This window comes from Oryx dammah, unplaced genomic scaffold (assembly GCF_014754425.2).
Source record: "Oryx dammah isolate SB20612 unplaced genomic scaffold, SCBI_Odam_1.1 HiC_scaffold_10, whole genome shotgun sequence".
Lineage (NCBI taxonomy): Eukaryota > Metazoa > Chordata > Mammalia > Artiodactyla > Bovidae > Oryx > Oryx dammah.
This window is the reverse complement of record NW_024070194.1, coordinates 49139458-49163458: the sequence shown is the minus strand read 5'-3', so window position 1 is coordinate 49163458 and position 24001 is coordinate 49139458. Positions and strand designations below refer to the sequence as shown.

At 42.0% G+C, this 24001-nt stretch overlaps 1 protein-coding gene across 7 annotated transcripts in view; it reads left to right on the top strand.

Moving 5' to 3' along the window:
• Positions 1 to 392: 392 nt before the first annotated feature.
• ZNF438 (zinc finger protein 438) overlaps positions 393 to 24001 on the top strand; it is a 187801-nt gene continuing 164192 nt past the window's right edge. For 3 of the 7 annotated variants that reach the window (XM_040248069.1, XM_040248065.1, XM_040248064.1), the window contains exon 1: positions 1114 to 1185. The gene's annotated coding sequence lies outside the window, so the exon portion shown is untranslated. Of the gene's footprint in view, positions 455 to 1113; positions 1372 to 24001 lie in introns of those variants that run through there. The other 4 variants (XM_040248070.1, XM_040248068.1, XM_040248067.1 and 1 more) reach the window with 3 other exon arrangements.

Below are 24001 nucleotides of genomic sequence, written 5' to 3'. Positions count from 1 at the left end.
GCCCTCCCAGCGAAGGGAACCGCAGCACCTGATGGAGAGCAAATGGCTGCTTCCGCACGTGGAGAACTTTTAACGAACACGTGAGAGAAGAAAGGCAAAGTCTGTGGAAAATTTACCTCACAACTCTGGCGTCCAGCCCCAGCCCCTTGGTGACACCCTGTTTGCTGTGGGTCTTTGCCCACTCCCATTGTTGCCCATACCCCGGCCCCACTAGAGCACAGCTATCTCAAGCAGCCCCCGCCCTCGGCAACCTGGTTTGGGAAGTCCTCCAGGAGGCAGCCACGCTGGCCGTCTGCGCCTGCTCCGCGCCCCTGGCCCCGCGGCTGGGCGGGGCCGTTGAGGAAGGGGCGTGTCTCCCGCCGGCGCGCGGGAGGCGGTGCCCCGAGGCCTGACCTGCCCAGGCGCCGGGTCCTCTGACGTCACCTCGCCGTGACGCGTACGCGGTAGGAAAACTGTAAGTTTCTGAGGATTCCTGAAGCTGCTTGGGCCTCCGGGGCTCCCCGAGCTGTTCGCACCCCAGGAGTCGGTGGTGGCCTTGGTTTCCGCCCCTGGGGCGGTCCGGGGAGCCGCCGAACGCGGTGACGGGACAGGTACCCGCCCGGGGCGGGAGCGCGCACTCCGTGGCGGGCGGGGCGGCAGTGCGAGCAGGCGAGGCAGTGCCCGGGGAGACTCGCACGGTCTCCCTTGGGACCGGAGTAGAGGCCAGAGAACGGGGAGTCCAAGGGAAGAGCCTTTTTTCTTTCTTCCTCGTAGAGAGGACTGAATTCCATTTGCCCTGGAGTTTGACATGTTGAGTCAGCGGTGCAGGGTTCCTGCAAAGACCCCCGCATATCTGGGCTTCCTTTGGGGTCCCGGCAGCTTCCAGATAGCTGAGGGCGAGCTGCAGGGATGGCCACTTGCTGCCTCAGTTTCCTTTTTGTGTAAAATGGAGGCATAGCGACCCTGACCGCCCTAATGGGCATCTCCCAGGGCCGGGAGCGTTGTGAGAGGTAACCTTGCCAGGAGAAAACTTAAGACAATCGGTTATTCTGAGAATGTGGTGACCAGCGGCCGTCTGACAGAGGCCTTGTAGGTAGGGAATATTTTCAAAATTTTGCCTTCTCCTTCTGCCCATCACAGACAACACTTGAACCAGACCACAGACCTGAACTCTGAGCTTGGTGGATACGAGTCAAGACATCACTGGTATCAGTATCACAATGTTCTCAGCAATTAAAACGCCCCCTTGTCTGGTTTTGTAGAGAAAACTGAGCGTCTTGGAATGAGCACAGTATACTCAACAACAGACACACTGTGTTTTAGGGGTTGTTCTGTCAGTTTGGAATATCACCTCATCATATGTTACTGCTTGAGTTTCTTGGCTTGTCAGAGGTTGGTGCATTTTTGATGAGTTAGTGCTATACTATGAAATTTCTCAAATTCAGGAGCAAGTGTTTGTTAAGAACTTTGAAAGGAAGAATATTGAGCGCCCCTAGGGTGTATTTATTCAGGAAATTGAATACAAATATTTCTGTAAATTCAGCTCAGGGGCCCAATACCCATCCATCCTAGTTTGAAGAGCCTTAGAAAGCAAGGGTTCTGATTTTTGTTTCTGATAGTTACTAACTGTGTGTCCAAAGAGAAGTCACCCAAGCTGGGAACTTTCTTTTTCTCCCTAAAATGGGAGATGATAGTATATGTACTGTTTGTTTTCTGAGGATCAGATGCGATCATGAAAAATGAAAGACTGGCTGAGTATTGTTATTAAGAAACTCCAGCTGGTCCACTAACCTGGATAGGAGATGTGTACTTTCAAAGTCAGGTTCTGAGTCAGAACTATAAATAGAGCAGCAAATACACGAAGTCGCCAACCTGGTGGAGCTCATGGTCCAGGAGGGTATCAGACATCAAAGAATAAGTACATAATGTTATTTCAGATGGTGGTAAGTGCAGTGAAGTCAAGGAAGATAAGAACAACAGTGGCAGTACAGGGCAGGTGGTTTGACATGGGGTCCATCAGGGAATACATTTCAGAGGAGATGGCTTTGAATTGATGGAAGTGAGAGGAAGAACCTGAGGTAAGAAATTTTTAGGCAGGCATAATCGTAGCAGTAAACCCTAACCTAGAGCTATCTATGTGAGGCATTCTTCTAAACACTAAATTATATACTTTTACAACCTGAGATGTGTATTCATATCTCCATTTTTTGTTATAGATGAGGATTCCGGTGCACAGAAATGTTAAGGCTACGCTCATGGCTTCCCAGGTGACTCAGTGATAAAGAACCCACTTGCCAATGCAGGAGATATGGGTTCTAAGCTTGGATTGGGAAGATCCCTTAGAGTAGGAAGTGGAAACCCATTCCAGTATTCTTGCCTGGAAAATTCCATGGACAGTGGAGCCTGGGGGGCTACAATCCATGGGGTCTCAAAGAGTCAGACACAGCTGAATGACTGAGCACATGTGCTCGCAGACAGAGCTAAAATGTGATAGGGACAGTATTTGAATGTGAGTAACTCGACCTCAGAGTTCAGACTTCAGAGGATTGTATGGTACTGTCTTGCGACAGCAGTGGTCTGAGCTGGAAGCAAGCCTGAGGTGGCCAAGGTGTAGCAAGGGGAGAGTGTTTAGAACAAGGCAAGGCAGGGAGAAGGTGGTGGTAAGTGATACTGTAGGGCCAGCAACTAGGGGGACCCTTGTGGGCTAAGGGGGCAGGGGTGTGTGAAGAAGCTACTCTGAATGTGATGGGAAACTACAGGGAGCCTTGCATGAAGGGGATAGCATCTAATTGCAGTTTTCTTGGAGGGAGAATTAGCAGTAGGGTTGTGGAGTGGGGAGTATTGAAAGTGGGGAGATGGGAGTCTCTTACTGTTGCCTGGGGAGAGATGGCAGGGGTTTGGGCTAGGGGAGATAGTTGGTGAGATGATGGTATATGGTCAAAGTCATAGTATACTTTTGATGCTAGAAGTTGGAGTGTGAGAAGAAGAAGAAGTAATGATTTCTCTGGTTTTAGGCTGAAACAGCTGGAGGGACAGTGGTGCTGTTTCCTGAGAAGGGAGGAAGGGGTTTGGGGGACAACCATGAATTCTGTTTTGGACAAGCTATAGATGCTCCATAGACATAGTAACAGGCTTCCCAGGTGGCACTTGTGGTAAAGAACCCTCCTGCCAGTGCAGGAAATGTAAGAGATGTGGGTTTGATTTCCTGGATTGGGAGGGTCTCCTGGAGGATGAGATGGCAACCCACTCCAGTATTCTTGCCTGGAGAATCCCATGGACAGAGGAGCCTGGAGGGCTACAGTCCAGAGTGTTGCAAAGAGTTGGACACAACTGAAGTGACATAGCATGCACATGCATGCAGACATAGTAACAGCAATCCCAGTGCTGGTAATAGCAGTAAGCTCCATGTCAGTGTGAACTGTGTGCTTCGCTGGTTTTAAGCACTTTTACACATGTGAATCCATATAATTCTTATGACAGTTGTGTGTGTGTGGAGGAGCCACAAAAGAAGCCTGCCGTCTCCTAGCTTGGGAGTGATGGAGCTGGGATTCAGACCCAGGCAATCTTGTTTCAGAATCCGTGCAATTCATCCCTTTAACTCCCACTAGATTGACACATTGAACAGGCTCTTGAATGTAGGAATATGGAACTCAGAGGAATGGTCAGGGTGAAGACATACATTTGTATTTCTGAAAAGAAAGCCTGCTTTTGTTCCTCATTGTCTTGATTCAACATCACAGTAATTCAACATCACGTTAATCCAAAGCTATGCCCCAACCATTAATGCCGAAGAAGCTGAAGTTGAATGGTTTTGATTCTGTGAAGATCTTTAAGGCTTTCTAAAACTAACATCAAAAAAAGATGTCCTTTTCATCATAGGGGGTTAGGATGCAAAAGTAGGAAGTTAAGAGGTATCTGGAGAGGAGAAGGTGTGGAGAAAAGGGAACCCTCTTACACTGTTGGTGGGAATGCAAACTAGTACAGCCACTATGGAGAACAATGTAGAGATTCCTTAAAAAACTGGAAATAGAACTGCCATATGACCCAGCAAGCCTACTGCTGGGCATACACACCAAGGAAACCAGAATTGAAAGAGACACATGTACCCCAGTGTTCATTGCAGCACTGTTTACAATAGCCAGGACGTGGAAGCAACCTAGATGTCCATCAGCAGATGAATGGATAAGAAAGCTGTGGTACATATACACAATGGAGTATTACTCAGCCATTAAAAATACATTTGAATCAGTTCTAATGAGGTGGATGAAACTGGAGCCTATTTTACGGAGTGAAGTAAGCCAGAAAGAAAAACACCAATACAGTATACTAACGCATATATATGGAATTTAGAAAGGTGGTAACGATAACCCCACATGCGAGACAGTAAAAGAGACACAGATGTATAGAACAGTCTTTTGGACTGTGGGAGAGGGCGAGGGTGGGATGATTTGGGGAGAATGGCATTGAAATATGTATATTATCATATGTGAAAAGGATTGCCAGTCCAGGTTTGATTCATGAGACAGGGTCCTCAGGGCTGGTGCACTGGGATGACCTAGAGGGATGGGATGGGGAGAGAGGTGGGAGGGGGGTTCAGGATGGGGAACACATGTACACCCATGGCATATCCATGTGAGTGTATGGCAAAACCATTACAATATTGTAATTAGCCTCCAATTAAAATAAATTTATATTAAGAAAATGCAAAAAAAAAAACAATTAAGTTTTTACTCTCTGGTGGGCAGAACTCTGAAAAAAAAAAGTTACCTGGAGAAACAGGCAAGTTAGGCCTTGGAGTAAAATGAAGCAGGGCAAAGGCTAACAGAGTTTTGCCAAGAGAATGCACTGGTCATAGCACGAGACAGCTCTTCCAACAACACGAGACAGCACTACCCATGGACATCACCAGATGGTCAATACCAAAGTCAGATTAATTATATTCTTTGCAGCCGAAGATGGAGAAGCTCTATACAGTTAGCAAAAACAAGACCTGGACATGACTGTGGCTCAGATCATGAACTCCTTATTACAAAATTCAGGCTTATAAGTTGAATAAAGTAGGGACAACCACTAGACCATTCAGGTATGACCTAAATCAAATCCCTTGTGATCATACAGTGGAGGTGATGAATAGATTCAAGGGATTAGATCTGGTAGACAGAGTGCCTGAAGAACCATGGACAGAGGTTTATAACATTGTACAGGAGGCAGTGACCAAAACTATCCCCAGGAAAAAGAAATGCAAGAAGGCAAAGTAGTTATCTTAGGAGGCCTTAGAAATAGCTGAGAAAAGAGAAATGAAAAGCAAAGGAGAAAGGGAAAGATATACCAACTGAATGCAGAGTACCAGAGAATAGCAAGGAGAGATATGAAAGCCTTCTTACAGTGAACAATGCAAAGAAACAGACGAAAACAATAGAATGGGAGAGACTAGTGATCGCTTCAAGAAAATTAGAGATACCAAAGGACGGAAGCCTGGCATGCTGCAGTCCATGGGGTCAAAAAGAGTCAGACACAACTGAGTGACTGAACAACAACCACCACCACCAAGGGAGATGGGCACTGTAAAGGACAGAAACAGTAAGGAGCTAACAGAAGCAAAAGAGATTAAGAAGAGGTAATAAGAATACACAGAGGACCCTTGATGCAGCCCTCAGATTATTATGAAAAACCTCACCTCTGGAGGATACCAGGTGACCATCAAGGGCCGCCCCTCCCCCCCACTATAGTCAGATGGCATCAAGTTCCCTCTGAGGGCCAAAGTTTTTATGTGGGCAGATGCTACAGTCAAAAACCGGTTTATGCTTTCTGGCAGTGCACTCACCATATATAAACCCCTACCTGTAAGTCCCATGTTAATTTATTAAATTTCGATTGGAAAGGAGGCATTGTGTATGATGAAATATATGTAGGGAGTCAGGCTGTCCAGTGTGCAAACTGCAAGGCAGTTGATGTAATTGGATTCAGAGACTAGATGAGGCATAGAATACTACTGGTATGTGTGCAATCGCATAAATATTAAATTATGTTTCTGAAGTCCATTTTCATTCCTGGAGCTCAGATTTCATTTGCTATTGCTGTATACTTTATATACCCAAGGACATCGCCTCAGGGTTGCAAGCTCTTTAAGGAGATTTTATGCTTATATCCATGTATTATATAGAAAAATAAAAATTGAGTTTACTTCAAAAAAAAGAATACACAGAGGAACTATAAAAAAGGGTCTTAATGACCTGGATGACCACGATGGTGTGATTGCTCACCTAGAGCCAAACATCCTGCAGTGTGAAGTCAAGTGGGCTTTAGGAAGCCTTACTACAAACAAAGCTAGTGGAGGTGATGAAATTCCAGCTGAGCTATTTCAAATCCTAAAATTATGAAGCTGTTAAAGTGCTGTGCTCAATATACGAGCAAATTTGTAAAACTCAGTAGCGGCCACAGCACTGGAAAAGGTCAGTTTTCATTCCAGTCCCAAAGAAGGGCAGTGCCAAAGAACATTCAAACTACTGTACAATTGTGCTCATATGCTAGCAAGGTAATATTCCAAATCCTTCAAGCTGGGCTTCAGTAGTATGTGAACTAAGAACTCCCAGATGTGCAAGCTGGATTTAGAAGAAACAGGAACCAGAGATGAAATTGCCAACATCCGTCTGATCATAGAAGCAGGTGAATTCCAGAAAAACAACTACTTCTGCTTCATTGTCTATGCTAAATCCTTTGACTGTGTGGATCACAATAAACTGAAAAATTCTCAGAGATGGAAATACCAGACCACCTTACCTGTCTTCCAAGAAACCTGTATGCAGGTCAAGAAGAAGCAGTTAGAACCTGATGTGGAACAATGGACTGGTTCAAAATTGGGAAAGGAGTACATCAAGGCTCTATGTTGTCACCCTGTTTATTTAGCTTATATGCAGAGTACATCATGCAAAATGCCAGATTGGATGAATCACATGCTGGGATCAAGATTGCCAGGAGAAATATCAACAACCTCAAATAACCAGATGATACAGAGGATGAGATGGTTGGATGGCATCAGTGACTCAATGGACATGAGTTTGAGTAAACTCTGGGAGTTGGTGATGGACAGGGAGGCCTGGTGTGCTGTGGTCCATGGGGTCGCAAAGAGTTGGACATGAATGAGTGACTGAACTGAACTGAACCAATCTAATGGCAGAAAGTGAAAAGGAACTGAAGAGCCTCTAGATGAGGGTGAAAGAGGAGAGTGAAAAACCCTGCTTAAAACTCAACATTCAAAAAACTAAGGTCATGGCATCCAGTCCCATCACTTCATGGCAAGTAGATGGGGAAAAAGTGGAAACAGTAACAGGCTTTATTTTCTTGGGCTCCAAAATCACTGTGGATGGTGACTGCAGCCTTGAAATCATAAAAGACACTTATACCTTGGAAGAAAACCTATGACAAATCTAGACAGAGTATTAAAAAGGAGAGACATCACTTTGATGACAAAGATTCATAAAGTCAAAGCTATGGTTTTTCCTGTAGTCATGTATGAATGTGAGAGTTGGCCCATAAAGAAGGCTGAGTGCTGAAGAATTGATGCTTTCCAACTGTGGTGCTGGAGAAGACTCGTGAGAGTCCCTTGGACAGCAAGGAGATCAAACCAGTCAATCCTAAAGGAAATCAACCCAGAATATTCATTGAAAGGAGTGATGCTGATGCTGAATCTCTAGTACTTTGGCCACCTAATGCAAAGAGCCAACTCACTGAAAAAGACCCTGATGCTGGGAAAAAAAGATTGAGGGCAGGAGGAGAAGGGGTGACAGAGGTTGAGATTGTTAGATGGCGTCACTCATTGTACAGGAGTTTGAGCAAACTCTGAGAGATAGTGAAGGACAGGGAAACCTGGTGTGCTGTAGTTCATGGCATCTCAAAGAATTGGACAGGACTTAGCAACTGAACAACAATAACAAGCCTTGAATGGCAATAGGAGAAAGGAACACAGGCTAACTGGCCTTTCATTACTTGTTTCTGTTCAGGCAGCCCCTATCCCATATTCCCTTTCTGTGAGGTTCCAGAAGGTGAGGTCTGTATTCTCCTCTATCTCTAGTCCCTGCCATGGAGTATATATTAGGGATGACTTTATATGCAGAACATTGGCTAGGTGTGAGGAGTTCAGAAATGAATAAAACATAGCTCTCCTCTGGAGGCGCAGAGTGTGAGGAAGGACCTGCGGGAATACAACTAGAGGAGGATAAATGCAGAAATGCATGCCGATGAGTTCATCCTGGAACATGCGTGAGGGATGGGGCGGGAAGGGGTCAGAGGAGAGAAGGAATGCCTCAGCAATCGCAGAATCAATTTGAGGCTCCCCAGGAGTCTGTTTCAAGAAAAGAATGACTCGAAACCTTGCCTAGTGTACTATATTTGCATTAGTTTTATTTGGCAACTGTGTAATTATTGCCAAATGAAATACAATTTGATATTTGAATATCATGGTGGAGTGATGAGTTTTTCCAGTTCTATTACCTCAGTGTTGACAGGGCTCACAAGTGAAATAAAGGAGTTGGCCTGAAATGTTGCAGCTTGCATAATAGAGGACCATGGAGGGGTTGTGTGAAGTATTTAGGCAGGTTTCCACTGATTTCAGTGAATTGTGCCAAAGTTCCGCACATTGTAGTAAGTTTGAGTTTCTCTGCTGATCCTGTTTAACATTGAGTTATATTTTTTTGTCTGAGAAAGAGGATCTGGTGATATTTGTCATGAGCAGAATTATAGATTACATCTCTTATATGTGGAACAATGTGGAAACAGGAATTTGAACAATACACACAAAAATAGGTATCTTATTTCCATGAGTCTCTTTCAGGGCATACTATAACCTACACACATTTACCATAGTTGTATTACTTCCTAATATGCGTATTTCAAATTCAAGCCATGAAAGATTATATAAATTTACACCATTTTAGATTTCATGATTAATTTCCGAGCTTTTCTGCTACAACATGTACAATTATATTTTGTTTAGCTTTTTTAGCTTTCAGCAGCAAAATTGATCTGAATAAAAAGTCCACCAGAACTCTAAACAGGAACCCGCCACAAGTTTAAAAGTAAAAGAGTGCTCTCTCGTGTTGGAGCTCATTGAATTTTAACTATGCTGAGTTGATGTGATTATTATTATTTTTTTAAACCACAGTTGCAGTTAGCTTCCTTAAGAACATTAGACATAGTATAAAGTAGAATTGTGTCTACAGTGGCCTGTTGATGGCTCATGCTTTGTCATTTTTTAAGTTCAGGCTCTGGGAGAGCAGGCTGTTGGGTGCATGCTAAGTTGCTTCAGTTGTATCCAACTCTTTGTGACATGGACTGTAACCCTCCAGGTTCCTCTGTTCATGAGATTCTCCAGGCAAGAATACTGGAGTGGGTTGCCATGCCTTCGTCCAGGTGATCTTCCTGACCCAGGGATTGAATATGCATGTCTTACATCTCCTGCATTGGCAGGCAGGTTCTTTACAACTAGTACCACCTGGGCAGCCCTGGAGAGCAGGCTGACGGTTATTTGTATCAGGTAGCTCCAAGCAGAGGAGGAGTGGTGGTCAGCTCTTGTATTTGATGACAACAGAAGTCACTCTCACACTGACCAGGTGAAATATAGCATCCTAGGTAACTTACTGTGATTCCTTTTAAAATTTATATTTACCTACACAAAATTAACAGGCTTCCCTAGTGGTTCAAATGGTAAAAAATCTGCAATGTATGAGATCCAGTTTCTATCCCTGGGTTGGGAAGACCCCCTGGAGAAGGCAGTGGCTACCCACTCCAGTATTCTTGCCTGGAGAAGTCCATGGAAGTCCATGGAGTCTTTTGGGGTACAGTCTGTGGAGTCACAAAGAGTCAGACATGACTGAGCGACCAGTACTTTCACTACTATGTTAAGAGTACCAATGTAAGTATATGGAAATTATTTCTTGTAGAAAATCATGTGTCTCACCCAGTGATGGTGTATACTAGGCATTTAATATAATTCTTAAAATTCTACTTATTATGGTTTCTTTTTGCATTTTACCATCAACATATATGTATTAAACATCTACAGTAATTAGCTGGATACTAATTTGTGTACTTAATATTTTAAATGTTTGACTACATTTAATAATTTAGATAGATAAGTAGCACTTAATTTTGTTTCATTTCATATTTGGTTGCTTAGAAATCAAAATCTTGAGGCATGATTTTTTTTCCATATAATCACTAATGAATAATAATTAATAAGTCTGGTAGAGACTAAGCTTTGGTGACTGGTTAACTAAGTTGTTACTCCAGAAGAACTCCCAAGAAGAAATTCTTAGAGAGAATTAAGCAAAAAAACAGTATGTAGATGGAAGAGAATTAAACCATAACTCCCTTCTGTACCTATAATTCTCCTACAGACAGCATTCTTTTACTGAGCTCTTATACTGCAAAACTGTTAGCTCCCAACTGCATTCTAATGTATCAATCTCAGAATGTGGTCCACTGGAGAAAGGAATGGCAAACCACTTCAGTATTCTTGTCTTGAGAACCCCATGAACAGTATGAAAAGGCAAAAAGATAGGACACTGAAAGATGAACTCCCCAGGTCAGTTGGTGCCCAATATGCTACTGGAAACAGGGGAGAAATAAATCTAGAAAGAGTGAAGGGATGGAGCCAAAGCAAAAACAACACCCAGTTGTGGATGTGACTGGTGATAGAAGCAAGGTCCGATGCTTTAAAGAGCAATATTTGATAGGAACCTGGAATGTTAGGTCCATGAATCAAGGCAAATTGGAAGTGGTCAAACAGGAGATGGCAAGGGTGAATGTCAACATTCTAGGAATCAGCGAACTAAAATGGACTGGAATGGTTGAATTGAACTCAGATGACCATTATATCTGCTACTGTGGGCAGGAATCCCTTAGAAGAAGTGGAGTAGCCATCATGGTCAACAAAAGTCTGAAATGCAGTACTTGGCTGCAGTCTCAAAAATGACAGAATGATCTTTGTTCGTTTCCAAGGCAAACCATTCAATATCACAGTAATCCAAGTCTTTGCCCTGACTAGTAATGCTCAAGAAGCTGAAGTTGAACTGTTCTATGAAGACCTACAAGACCTTTTAGAACTAACACCCAAAAAAGATGTCCTTTCATTATAGGGCACTGGAATGCAAAAGTAGGAAGTCAAGAAACACCTTGGAGTAACAGGCAAATTTGGCCTTGGAGAAAAGGCAGTGATAATAGCAAACACCCTCTTCCTACGACACAAGAGAGGACTTTGCACATGGACATCACGAGATGGCCAACACTGAAATCAGATGATTATATTCTTTGCAGCTAAAGATGGAGAAGCTCTATACAGTCAGCAGAAACAAGACTGGGAGCTGACTGTGGCTCAGATCATGAACTCCTTCTTGCCAAATTCAGACTTAAATTGAAGAAAGTGGGGAAAACCACTAGACCATTCAGGTATAACCTAAATCCCTTATGATTCTATAGTGGAAGTGAGAAATAGATTTAAGGGACTAGATCTGATAGAGTGCCTGATGAACTATGGATGGAGGTTTATGACATTGTACAGAAAACAGGGATTAAGACCATCCTCAAGTAAAAGAAATGCAAAAAAGCAAACTGGCTGCCTGAGGAGATGTTACAAATAGCTATGAAAAGAAGAGAAGCAAAAAGCAAAGGAGGAAAGGAAAGATATGCCCATTTGAATGCAGAGTTCCAAAGAATAGCAAGGAGAGATAAGAAAGCCTTCCTCAATGATCAATGCAAAGAAATAGAGGAAAACAATAGAATGGGAAAGACTAGAGATCTCTTCAAGAAAATAGAGATGCCAAGGGAACATTTCATGCAAAGATGGGCAATAAAGGACAGAGACGGTACAGACCTAACAGAAGAAGAAGATATTAAGAAGAGGTGGCAAGAATACATAGAAGAACGGTACAAAGAAGATCTTCATGATCCAGATAATGATAATGGTGTGATCACTCATCTAGAGCCAGACATCCTGGAATGTGAAGTCAAGTGGGCCTTAGGAAACATCACTATAAACAAGCTAGTGGAGGTTATGGCATTCCAGTTGAGCTATTTCAAATCCTAAAATGATGATGCTGTGAAAGTGCTGCACTCAGTATGTCAGCAAATTTGGAAAACTCAGCAGTGGCCACAGGACTGGAAACGGTCAGTTTTCACTCCAATCCCAAAGAAAGGCAATGCCAAAGTTGCACTCATCTCACATGCTAGTAAAGTAATGCTCAAAATTCTCCAAGCCAGGCTTCAGCAATATGTGAACTGTGAACTTCAGATGTTCAAGCTGGTTTTAGAAAAGGCAGAAGAACCAGAGATCAAATTGCCAACATCTGCTGGATCATCAAAAAAGCAAGAGAGTTCCAGAAAAACATGTTTCTGTTTTATTGACTATGCCAAAGCCTTTGAGTGTGTGGATCACAATAAACTGGAAAATTCTGAAAGAGATGGGCATACCAGACCACCTGACTTGCCTCTTAGAAGCCTACACGCAGGTCAGGAAGCAACAGTTAGAGCTGGACATGGAACAACAGACTGGTTCCAAACAGGAAAAGGAGTACGTCAAGGCTGTATATTGTCACCCTGCTTATTTAACTTCTATGCAGAGTACATCATGAGAAATGCTGGGCTGGAGGAAGCAGAAGCTGGAATCAAGATTGCTGGGAGAAATATCAATAACCTCAGATATGCAGATGACACCACCCTTATGGCAGAAAGTGAAGAGGAGCTAAAAAGCCTCTTGATGAAAGTGAAAGAGGAGAGTGAAAATATTGGCTTAAAGCTCAACATTCAGAAAATGAAGATCATGACATCCGGTCCTGTCACTTCATGGCAAATAGATGGGGAAACAGTGTCAGACTTTATTTTTGGGGGGGCTCCAAAATCACTGCAGATGGTGACTGCAGCCATGAAATTAAAAGACAGTTACTCTTTGGAAGGAAAGTTGTGATCAACCTCGGCAGCGTATTAAAAAGCAGAGACATTGCTTTGTCAACAGAGGTCCGTCTAGTCAAGGCTATGGGTTTTCCAGTAGTCATATATGGATGTGAGAGTTGGACTATAAAGAAAGCTGAGTGCTGAAGAATTGATGCTTATGAACTGTGGTGTTGGAGAAGACTCTTGAGAGTCCCTTGGACTGCAAGGAGATCCAACCAGTCCATCCTAAAGGAGATTGGTCCTGGGTGTTTACTGGAAGGCCTGATGTTGAAGCTGAAACTCCAATACTTTGGCCACCTGATGCGAAGAGCCGACTCATTTGAAAAGACCCTGATGCTGGGAAAGATTGAGGACAGGAGGAGAAGGGGATGACAGAGGATGAGGTGGTTGGATGGCATCACCGACTCAATGGACATGAGTTTGGGTAAACTCTGGGAGTTGGGGATGGACAGGGAAGCCTGGTGTGCTGCGGTTCATGGGGTGGCAAAGAGTCGGACACGACTGAGTGACTGAACTGAACTGAGAGAGAGACAGAGTGAAAGTGAAAGTCACTCAGTCATGTTCAACTCTTTGTGACTCCATGGACAGTCCATGGAATTCTCCAGGCCTGGATACTGAAGTAGGTAGCCTTTCCCTTCTCTGGGGGATCTTCCCAACCCAGGGATCAAACCCAGGTCTCCCGTATTGCAGGTGGATTCTTTACCCGTATTGCAGGTGGATTCTTTACCAGCAGAGCCACAAGGGAAGCCCCAGATAAGAAATAAATACTGAAATGTTGTAGGAGGCTATAGCTCAGTGAATCTCAGCTGGGGATGACTTTGTCCCCTCCCCCAACTCACCCTGGGGACATTTGGCAAAGCCTGGAGGCATTTTTAGTTGTCCCAACTGGATGTATGTTGGCGGGGTGGAGGGGCCACACATTGCTCCTGGCATCTAGTTAGTGGAGTCCAGGGAAGCACCTCAAAAACCTACGGTACCGAGGGCAACCCCAACATCAAAAAATTATTTAGGTTAGGAACTTCCCTCGTGCTCCAATGATTAAGAATCTACCTTCCAATGCAGGGCATGGGGTTCAATCCCTGGTCTGGGAACTAAGAGCCCACGTGCTTTGGGGCAGCTAAGTTCATAAGCCACAATGAAGACCTAGTACAACTAAAATAAATAAATAAACTAAAAAGGACTTCTTTTTTTTTTTTTAATTATCTAAGTTAAAATGTCAACACTGCTAATGTTGAGAAACCCTGCAGTGTATAGCTTGCTTTCTTTTTCTCTTTTTCCTGTTGCTTTAGAAATTGAAGTAGTAGTTGTAAATGGCAAACACCTGACTTGAACAAAAGATGTTGTTGAACTGCTTTTAGTTCTTTGGAGAGCTGAGGTCATTTGGTTCATTTATTGCACGGAAAAGAATTCTTGCAGCTCATAGCCATGTGGTGGTCAGTGCGTCTAGCATATGGGGTATGATTTGAGGCATGACATTTTTTCTTTACTAAAATTAATTTGATTGGGGTATTATATAATCCTGGATTATAATGGGTTTGCTTGTATGAATCCACTTCATTTTTGTATGTATAGAATTAATTATCTCCCAGTTACATGGGTTTTTGTATGTTTGAAAAATCCTTTTCAGATTCATTTTCATATGTGATGGTTATAAATACTCCAGAAAACGTGTAGGGTATCCATTCCCCAACTATTTGACAAATGAGGAAACAGATTTAGATCAAATGACTTGTCATGTGTGTTCATGTGTGTTATATAGCACGTTAGTTACCAGACCAAAGTAAGTAGAGGACTCAGAGATCTGGTTGTTAGGACCTTTTTATTTAATGACTAGGAATGTGTATTTTTAATTAATTAATTTATATTTACTTATGGTTTGGCTGCATTGTGCGGCCTGTGGGATCTAGTTCCCTGACCAGGGTTAGGACTCGTGCCCCCAACATTGGGAGCTGAGTCTTAACCAGTGGACCACCAGGGAAATCCCCTTAGGACATTTTAAAAAGTACTAGTTATGTTTATCTCTTTTAATCTTTCTGATAGTTCTGTGAAATAATTCCTATTTTATAGAGGAGGAAATGGTGTTCAGAGATACTGAGCAACTTATTCAGGGTCACCAAACACATCAGAGTTCTTACTGTTTTCACCGAGCTGTGCTGCCTCTGCTTGGATTCTTCTCCATAAATGAATTTGACAGTTTCTGGATAAATTCACCAGGTCTCTGCCTAACCTTACTAAGTTAGGCCTCTTGACCCTGCAGGTGAGGGAAAATTCTCCACCACCCTCTTTGGGTCTCTGGCTGGGCCTGAGGATTAAACTGACATAAAACAGATTAACAGGAGAAAAACATACACATTTTGTTAAACTTTGACATATACACGGGGGCCATCACAAGAGAATGAAGACCTGAAGAAGTGACCAGAGCCAGAAACTTCTGCACATTTTAGACACATGGTAAATTTGTGAAGAATTGACGAGACAAAGTAGGTGTGGGGCAGAGAGAGTGAGTGGTGAAGAGATAATGGCAAGATCAGGGTTACTGTCCTAAGGTTTGTTTGTACAGCTTTCCTGGCCCCCAGTCCCCCACCTCTGCTGATAAGAATGTCTTCCTTCCTGCTGCTGTGGGGAAGGTGTCTTTTGCTTAGGAGTTCTATCTCTTGCTCTCAGGAAGGACAAGGGGTCTCAGAGTGTCCTTCTGCACCTGCTGTTTCCTAATGTCTTTAATTCAGAATAATGTGTCCAGGTTATTTTGTGGTGATGTGGTTTCCTTCAACACCTAGTCACATGTTCATGTTGGCACTTGAATCAATTAGTATTTCAGTGTTTGTAATCCTACTCTGATCAGACTTGAGTGGATGCTTCACTGAGCTTTGAGAAGCCATAAGGTAGCAGTACTGGCTATTTAGAATTTATTTTTTGAGAACACTACTGCCAAAAGCCGTGCAAAGACACCTCTCAGCCATATTTGAGTATACTTGGGTCATGCAACCCTTTTGCACAATTCACTTTGCCTATCTGATTAGAGGGATTTCTATTTGGGATAGGATTCCCATTCATTCTAATATTCTAATTAGAACCCTTATTAGTCTCTTTTGTTGTTGTTGTTCAGTCACTAAGTCATGTCTGACTCTTTGCTACCCCATGGACTGGAGCTTGCCAGGCTTCCCTGTCTTTTACTATCTCCCTGTGTTTGCTCCAACTCACATCCATCGAGTTGGTGATGCCATCCAACCATCTCATCCTCTGTCTCCCCCCTTCTCTTCTTGCCTTCAGTCTTTCCCAGTATCAGGGTCTTTTCCAGTGAGTCGGCTCTTTGCATCAGGTGGCCAAAGTACTGGAGCTTCAGCTTCAACCCTAGTCCTTCCAGTGAATATTCAGGGTTGATTTCCTTTAGGATTGACTGGTTTGATCTCCTTGCAGTCCAAGGGACTTGCAAGAGTCTCCTCCAGCACCACAGTTTGAAAGCATCATTTTTTAATGCTCATCAGCCTTCTTTAGGGCTTCCCTCATATCTCAGTCAGTAAAGAATCTGCCTGCAATGCAGGAGACCTGGGTTCGATTCCTGGGTTGAGAAGATCGCCTAGAGAAGGAAATGGCAACCCACTCCAGTATTCTTGCCTGGAGAATCCCATGCACAGAGGAGCTTGGCAGGCTATAATCCATGGGGTCCACAAGAGTCAGACACGACTTAGCGACTAAACCAACAGCCTTCTTTAGGATACTGATGTCTCACATCAGTACATGACTACTTGAAAAACTGTAACTTTGACTGTACAGACCTTTGTCAGCAAAGTGTTGTCTTTGCTTTTTAATATGTTTTCTAGGTTTGTCATTTTTCTTCCAAGAAGCAAGTGTCTCAATTTTGTGGCTGCAGTCACTGTCCACAGTGATTTTGGAGCCCAAGAAAATGAAATCTGACACTGTTTCCATGTTTCCCCCATTTATTTGCCACGAAGTGATGGGCCAGCATGCCATGATTTTTGTTTCTTGAATATTGAGTTTTAAGCCGAGTTTTTCACTCTCCTCTTTCACTTTCATCAAGAGGCTCTTTAGTTCCTCTTCACTTTCTGCCATTAAAGTGAAATCATTTGCATGTCTGAGGTTGTTGATATTTCTCTCAGCAATCTTGATTCCAGCTTGTGAGTCTTCCAGCCCAGCATTTCCTGTGATGTACTCTGCATATAAGTTAAATAAGCAGGGTGACAATATACAGCCTTGATGTACTCCTTTCCCAATTTGGAACCAGTTTGTTGTTCCATGTCCCATTCTAACTGTTGCTTCTTGTTCTACATACAGGTTTCTTAGGAGGTAAGGTCGTCTGGTATTCTCATCTCTTTAAGAATTTTCCAGTTTGCTGTGATCCACACAGTCAAAGGCTTTAGTGTAGTCAGTGAAGCAGAAGTAGTTGTTTTTCTGGAATTCCCCTGCTTTTTAATACTCTGTCCAGGTTTGTCATAGCTTTTCTTCCAAGTTGCAAGTGTCTTTTAATTTCATGGTTGCAGTCACCATCCCCAGTGATTTTGGAGCCCAAGAAAATCTGTAACTGTTTCCAATTTTCCCCTATCTATTTGCCATGAAGTGATGGGACTGAATGCCATGATCTTAGTTTTTTGAATGTTGAGTTTTAAGCTGGGTTTTTCACCCTCCTCTTTCACCCTCATCTAGAGGCTCTTCCGTTCCTCTTTAGTTTTTGCCATTAGATTGGTATCATCTGCTTATTTGAGGTTGTTGATATTTCTCCTGGTAATCTTGATTCCAGCATGTGATTTATCCAGTCTGGCATTTTGCATGATGTACTCTGCATATAAGTTAAATAAAGAGGGTGACAACATAGAGCCTTGTTGTACTCCTTTCCCAATTTTGAACCAGTCCATTGTTCCATGTCCAGTTTTAACTGCTGGTTCTTGACCTGCATACGGGTTTCTCAGGAGACAGGTAAGGTGGTCTGGTATTCCCATCTCTTAGAATTTTTCAGTTTGTTGTGATCCACACAGTCAAAGGCTTTAGCATAGTCAATAAGCAGAAGTAGATTTTTTTTTTTTTTGGAATTGCTCTGCTTTAACTATGATCCAGCAGATGTTGGCAATTTGATCTCTGGTTCCTCTGCTTTTTTTAAATCCAGCTTATACATCTGGAAGTTTTTAGTTCAGGTACTGTTGAATCCTAGCTTGGAGGATTTTGAGCATTACCTTGCTAGCATGTGAAATGTGTGCAATTTTATGGTCATTTGAACATTCTTTGGCATTGCCTTTCTTTGGTATTGGAATGAAAACTGCCCTTTCCAGTCTTGTGGCCACTACTGAGTTTTCCAAATTTGCTGGCTTATTGGGTGTAGCACTTTTAACAACATCCTCTTTTAGGATTTGAAATATAGCTCTGGAATTTCTTCACCTCTGCTAGCTTTGTTCGTGGTAGTGCTTCCTAAGGCCTATTTCATTCTCCGGGATGTCTGGCTCTAGGCGAGTGACCACAGCATCGTGGTTATCTGGGTCATTAAGAACTTTTTTTTTGTACAGTTCTTCTGTGTATTCTTATCACCTCTTCTTAATCTCTTCTGCTTCTGTTAGGTCCTTGCCATTTTTGTCCTTTATTGTGCCCATCTTTGCATGAAATGTTCCTTTAGCCATTTTCTTATGTCAAATTGAGACAGTTCCTCTTACTTTTTCTCCATGCTGACCTAAACCTCAAGCTGACTTGACTTCAGCAACAAACAAAATATGATAATGTAATGGTTGGGCTTGTTTTCCTTTTTGAAACATTTAGAGTTCATCATACTCTAGATAAGTACTTATATCATTTTTGTGAGGTAGTAGGAGCTGGGTATAGTCACTTTGTTTTCTAGATTTAAAAATTTAAGAAGAGATGATCCATTTACCCAGATAATTAAATTGCAAAGGTAGGATTTAGAATTTAGGTTTTCAGATTTTAAAAAACCAAGCCACACTGTCATTTCTGTTAGATCAAAGAGAATGTCTACTTAAGTTTTTGATCACTTATCTTTTTGTTTGAAGACTATTTGATGATATTCACTTCTCTTTTTTTTTATTTTGGCTACACCATAGGATCTTAATTTCCTGATCTGCGTTCAAGCCTGCATCCACCCCACTGCAAGGCATATTCTTAACTACTGTCCCACTAGGGAACTCCCCATAATGATATTCAATTATTGATACACGTTTGACTAATTGGAAATATTCGTGTTTCATAAATTCATTGGCTGGATGTTGACCATTTATGGTATGAGATTATTGGTCTGGCAATCAGAGGAGAAGGAAAAGGATCCCTTTGTTAGTATAGTTGTATATTGGGCAAAAATGATTATATTTAGACTTGAAAGGTGAAGATTCTCAAGTTTCCATAAAATAGAATTATTATAACAAAAAGATTTTTCTTCCCTACGTGAAGAAAAATGGTAATAACCAAGTAACCCTTGGTTATTACAATACAAAATAATGCAATATTTATTGTATTATTGAAGAAAGAGACCACACCCAAGTGTAGCTGGATGAAAGCTGAATTTCATGCTTGCTGAACAAGGGAGAACTATACTTGCAGAATATGGTCCTCAAGACAGGCAGAGACTTTACATAGGATTTTGAGGAAACGTGGAATATTTAGGATTGTTTCTTTCCAAAGTGAGTTTGGGACTCTAAACTTGGAGGTTAGGGACTGGCAAGCTATGAGGAGGAAGGGTCTTGAGGCAGGGTAGTTACTGATCAGAACTGACATTCTCAACTGTGGATGTAAGTGGAGATATTGATTAGCGTTTAAGGATTGCTTGATGGAGCATATTTAAAACCCGTTCTTTGTTTACTTGTTTCCAGCTTAGGACAAGAGCCAAAGAATAATCTTTTCCTTTCTTGAAGTTGGAGGTTAGTTACTTTAAATTTTCTCTGTTTATGTCAAACCTTAATGTTAGCAGTTGTGCTAATACAGCACTTCTGATTGTGCTTTTTTTCTGAAATTAAAAAAAAAAAAAAAGTGGAGTGACTATCATTTGTTTCCTGCCTACCAGTCTCAAGATTCTGTGATATTTGGGACCCAGGCAGTCACAAGGATTTGTTTTATATATAGTTGAAAAGGTAATAGTGATGTATGGATTATTTTAATGCTTTAAACATTATGGCGAAAACTGTGTTACTTTTGTTTATCTTTCTCTCTTGTGGGGGTATGTTGTGTCATATACCTGCCAAAATTAGTCTTGATGGATGCTGAATTATAGATCTAAAGTTTGTTGTTTTTGCTGTTGTTAGAGGTACATCTAGAAGGGATTACCTTTTGAAAGTTAACTAGCAATTATTCTTAGCAACATTTTAGAATGTTTAGGATTATTTTGCCTGCCTTTTCTATAAGGTAGGCAGAATCATGTTAGTGTCTGTGAATCATTTTATCACAACTACTATATCATAGTACCATTTTTATAAAGTATTTTGGTTTAGTGTTTATTTTAAAATATTCTTATTCTTCAGAATGAAATAAAGAGCTATTTATGAGTATTTCCAGGAACTGTGGCAAAAAAGTAGGCCCTTTTCTAAATTGATCTCTTACAGTAATATTTTAGTTTTAAAAAATGTTTTCCTATGGAGATGTTAAAGTCAGAGGGCATTATTTTTCCTAGAAGTTCAAGAAGGCAAAATAAGTTGTTGGTATACTTTATTTTTTGTATTGAAATTTTATTTAAAATATCCTACATGCTGTATTCACAGGAAATAAGCTCATCTTACTTAAAAAAGAATGGATGCTATGTATATTCTATTTATATTCTGCTTATATTTCCATCCTTAACCTACAGCTTTTGTGTCTTCTACCTTCCAGATGGGTACCATCCAGTGCTAAAGCAATATTTGTGATTTAGATAAAGCATATTAATGTGAAAGCTCTTTGAAAATGTCAAGCATGGTCCTTGTTTTTGTTTACCGTCCAAGTTTCTGACCTGCTGTGAGAGCTAACCTTAAGAGGTTAATCTTCAACCTAGTATCAAATTGATGTTATGATATTCTTTATGAAAGAGCTGTTGATTAACTGCTAAATGATACTCAGGCATATTCATTCTCAACATTTCACTTTATAAATTTATTCTAAATAGGTACTTAAGTTTTCTGGCAGAGTCTTCTGTGCCTGACTGTGGATTGATGTTTGTTGTTTGGTCACTAAGTCATGTCTGACTCTTTTGTGATCCCATGGGCTGTAGCCTGCCGGCTCTTCTGTCCATGGATTTCTTCCCAGGCAAAAATACTGGACTGGGTTGCCATTTCCTTCTCCAAGGAATCGTTCCCCACCCAGGAAATGAATCCATGTCTCATGTTTAATGGGCTTCCCTGGTAGCTCAGTTAGTAAAGCATCCGCCTGCAATGCAGGAGACCCCAGTTCAATTCCTGAGTCTGGAAGATGTGCTGGAGAAGGGATAGGCTACCCACTCCAGTATTCTTGGGCTTCCCTTGTGGCTTAGCTGATAAAGAATCCTCCTGCAATGCGGGAGACCTGGGTTCAATCCCTGGATTGGGAAGATCCCCTGGAGAAGGGAAAGGCTACCCAGTTCAGTATTCTGGCCTGGAGAAGTCCATGGACTGATTGCAAAGAGTCGGACACCACTGAGCGACTTTCACTTCACTTTCACTCCTGCTTGGCAGGCAGATTTTTTTAACCACTGAGCCACCAGGGCAGCCTGCCTGACCATGGTTATTGGGATTATTTCATAGTGTCTATAATATGAAATAATGACTTTGAAATGTGGTTTTTCTCTGTGCACATGCAGTGAATTGTTGTTTTTTATTGCCTAATGGTATGGTCAAAAAAAGAATCTTAGGCTAGCTGATCTTTTGTAGTAAAATGGGGAAAAAAACAGGTTTATGTGCTCTTCAATAAAAGCTTTGTTTTCTGGATTTTGCTAACATAATGGTTATAAAATGGTTTGTCATGAGTTTAATTTGCATTTGTTTGATTACTAGTGAGGCTCAGCTTCTCTTCATTCACTTGCTAGCCACATGGATTTCACCTCCAGTTGCCTGATTTAGCAAATAAAAATACAGGACACTCTATTAAATTTGAATTTCAAGTAACAATTTTTTAGTGTAAGTATATACTATGTAATTGTCAGGACATACTTACACTGAATTTTTTTCATTATGTATCTTTAATTTAAACTTCATGGGGCATCCTGTATTTTATCTGACCAGTTTAATGTTGTTTATCCGTGAATTGTCTGCTTGTCTCTTACCCAATATTCAATTGCATGTCCTGCCTTTTAATTGTTATTTTTCAAGAGTTCTTGGTGTAGGGAGGCTATTAAATCCTACCCGCCCCCCCCTTTTTTTAGATGTGAACACATAATCCCAGTCTTTGCCTGTTTGTTAGTTTTGTCTAGAATGTCCTTTGTTGAATTTTGAGGTCCTTAATTTTGAGGCACTTGTTGTTATTACTTGTTAAATTCCATCAAAATTTCCCCATGGCCAGGTAAAGGTACACTTAAAAATACAGTCTCAGTTCCCTACAACAACAAAGGTTTATTTCTTACTCATGACATGACATGGCTGTGGCTGTGTTCCACACCATCTGTTACATAAAGCCAAAGGAATAGGCTTTTGGGTGACGTTGTGGTTCTGTGGCTGAAGGGACAGCATGTGGCAGAATCAGGTGCTGGGACATGGCATGTATTATTTTTCTTCATACTTTATTGGCCAAAGCAAACAAAATGGTTGATGCTTGAAATCAGTCAGGCAAGAAGAATGGTCTTGAAGTCACATGGCCTGCCCTGATGTCACTGGGGTGTGGTGGTAGAATCTTCCTGTCTTGAGTCACACCTCCAGGTCGGTAGTTCACCTTAACTTGAAGGAGAGAAGGATGGACCTGCCACAGAAGCCAGCAAAGGAAGGAAGAGAAATGACAAGCTTTGTATCTACGACCGGACTAATGTGGTTGCTTTCATGTGGTGCTGACTGAAGGCAAACAGGCCTGTTGCATTTTTGCGAGGATTGTACTGTGGCATCTTTAAGTTTGGCTTAGAAAAACCTGTGGTGGTTTGACATTGACACCTAAAGCAACTGTTGACCTCCAGTTGGCCACCAGCTCTTTGCCATGTCTTTGGAGCACTTGCTTTCCTATATCTACTTCACATATGGCTAGAAAGGATGGGGAAACAATGGAAACAGTGACAGACTTTATTTTTTGGGGCTCCAAAATCACTGCAGGTGGTAACTGCAGCCATGAAATGAAAAGACACTTGCTCCTTGGAAGAAAAGTTATGACCAACCTAGAAAGAATATTAAAAAGTAAAGATGTTACTTTGCCAACAAAGGTCTATCTAGTCAAAGCTATGGTTTTTCCAGTACTTATGTATCGTTGTGAGAGTTAGACTGTAAAGAAAGCTGAGCGCCGAAGAATTGATGCTTTTGAACTGTGGTGTTGAAGAAAACTCTTGAAAGTCCCTTGGATTGCAAGGAGATACAACCAGTCCATCCTAAAGGAAATGAGTCCTGAGTGTTCATTGGAAGGGCTGATGGTGAAGCTAAAACCAATATTTTGTCCACATGATGAGAAGAACTGACTCATTGGAAAACACCCTGATGCTGGGAAAGATTAAAGTTGGGAGGAGAAGGGGACGACAGAGGATGAGATGGTTGGATGGCATCACTGACTCAATGAACATGAGTTTGAGTAAGCTCCGGGAGTTGGTGATGGACAGGGAGGCCTGACATGCTGCAGTCCATTGGGTCGCAAAGAGTCGGACACGACTGAGCCACTGAACTGAACTGAGAAAGGATCGTGGAAAAAAAGAAAGAATGTTCCAGAGGCAAAGCCAGGCTCTATCAGACACACCGACAAAAGAGATCCTCCTTTCCCCCCAGAGAGCAGGACTGAGTTTAATTGAGGACCTGGTTTCCCTGGTGCAGTGGGGAGTCTTTGCCTTTCTTGTCTAGCTGTATCTCTTCGTTGGTAGGGATGTGTCTTTGCCATTCTTTTGTTTTCGGGATGGGAGACTTAACTGCATTCATCTTGTGTTTAGCCCCTTGTGTATTGGGTGTGAGGTGGTAGTGGAGAGCAGAAGACACCTGCTCTGTTAGTTTGTGGCTCACTGGGCTGG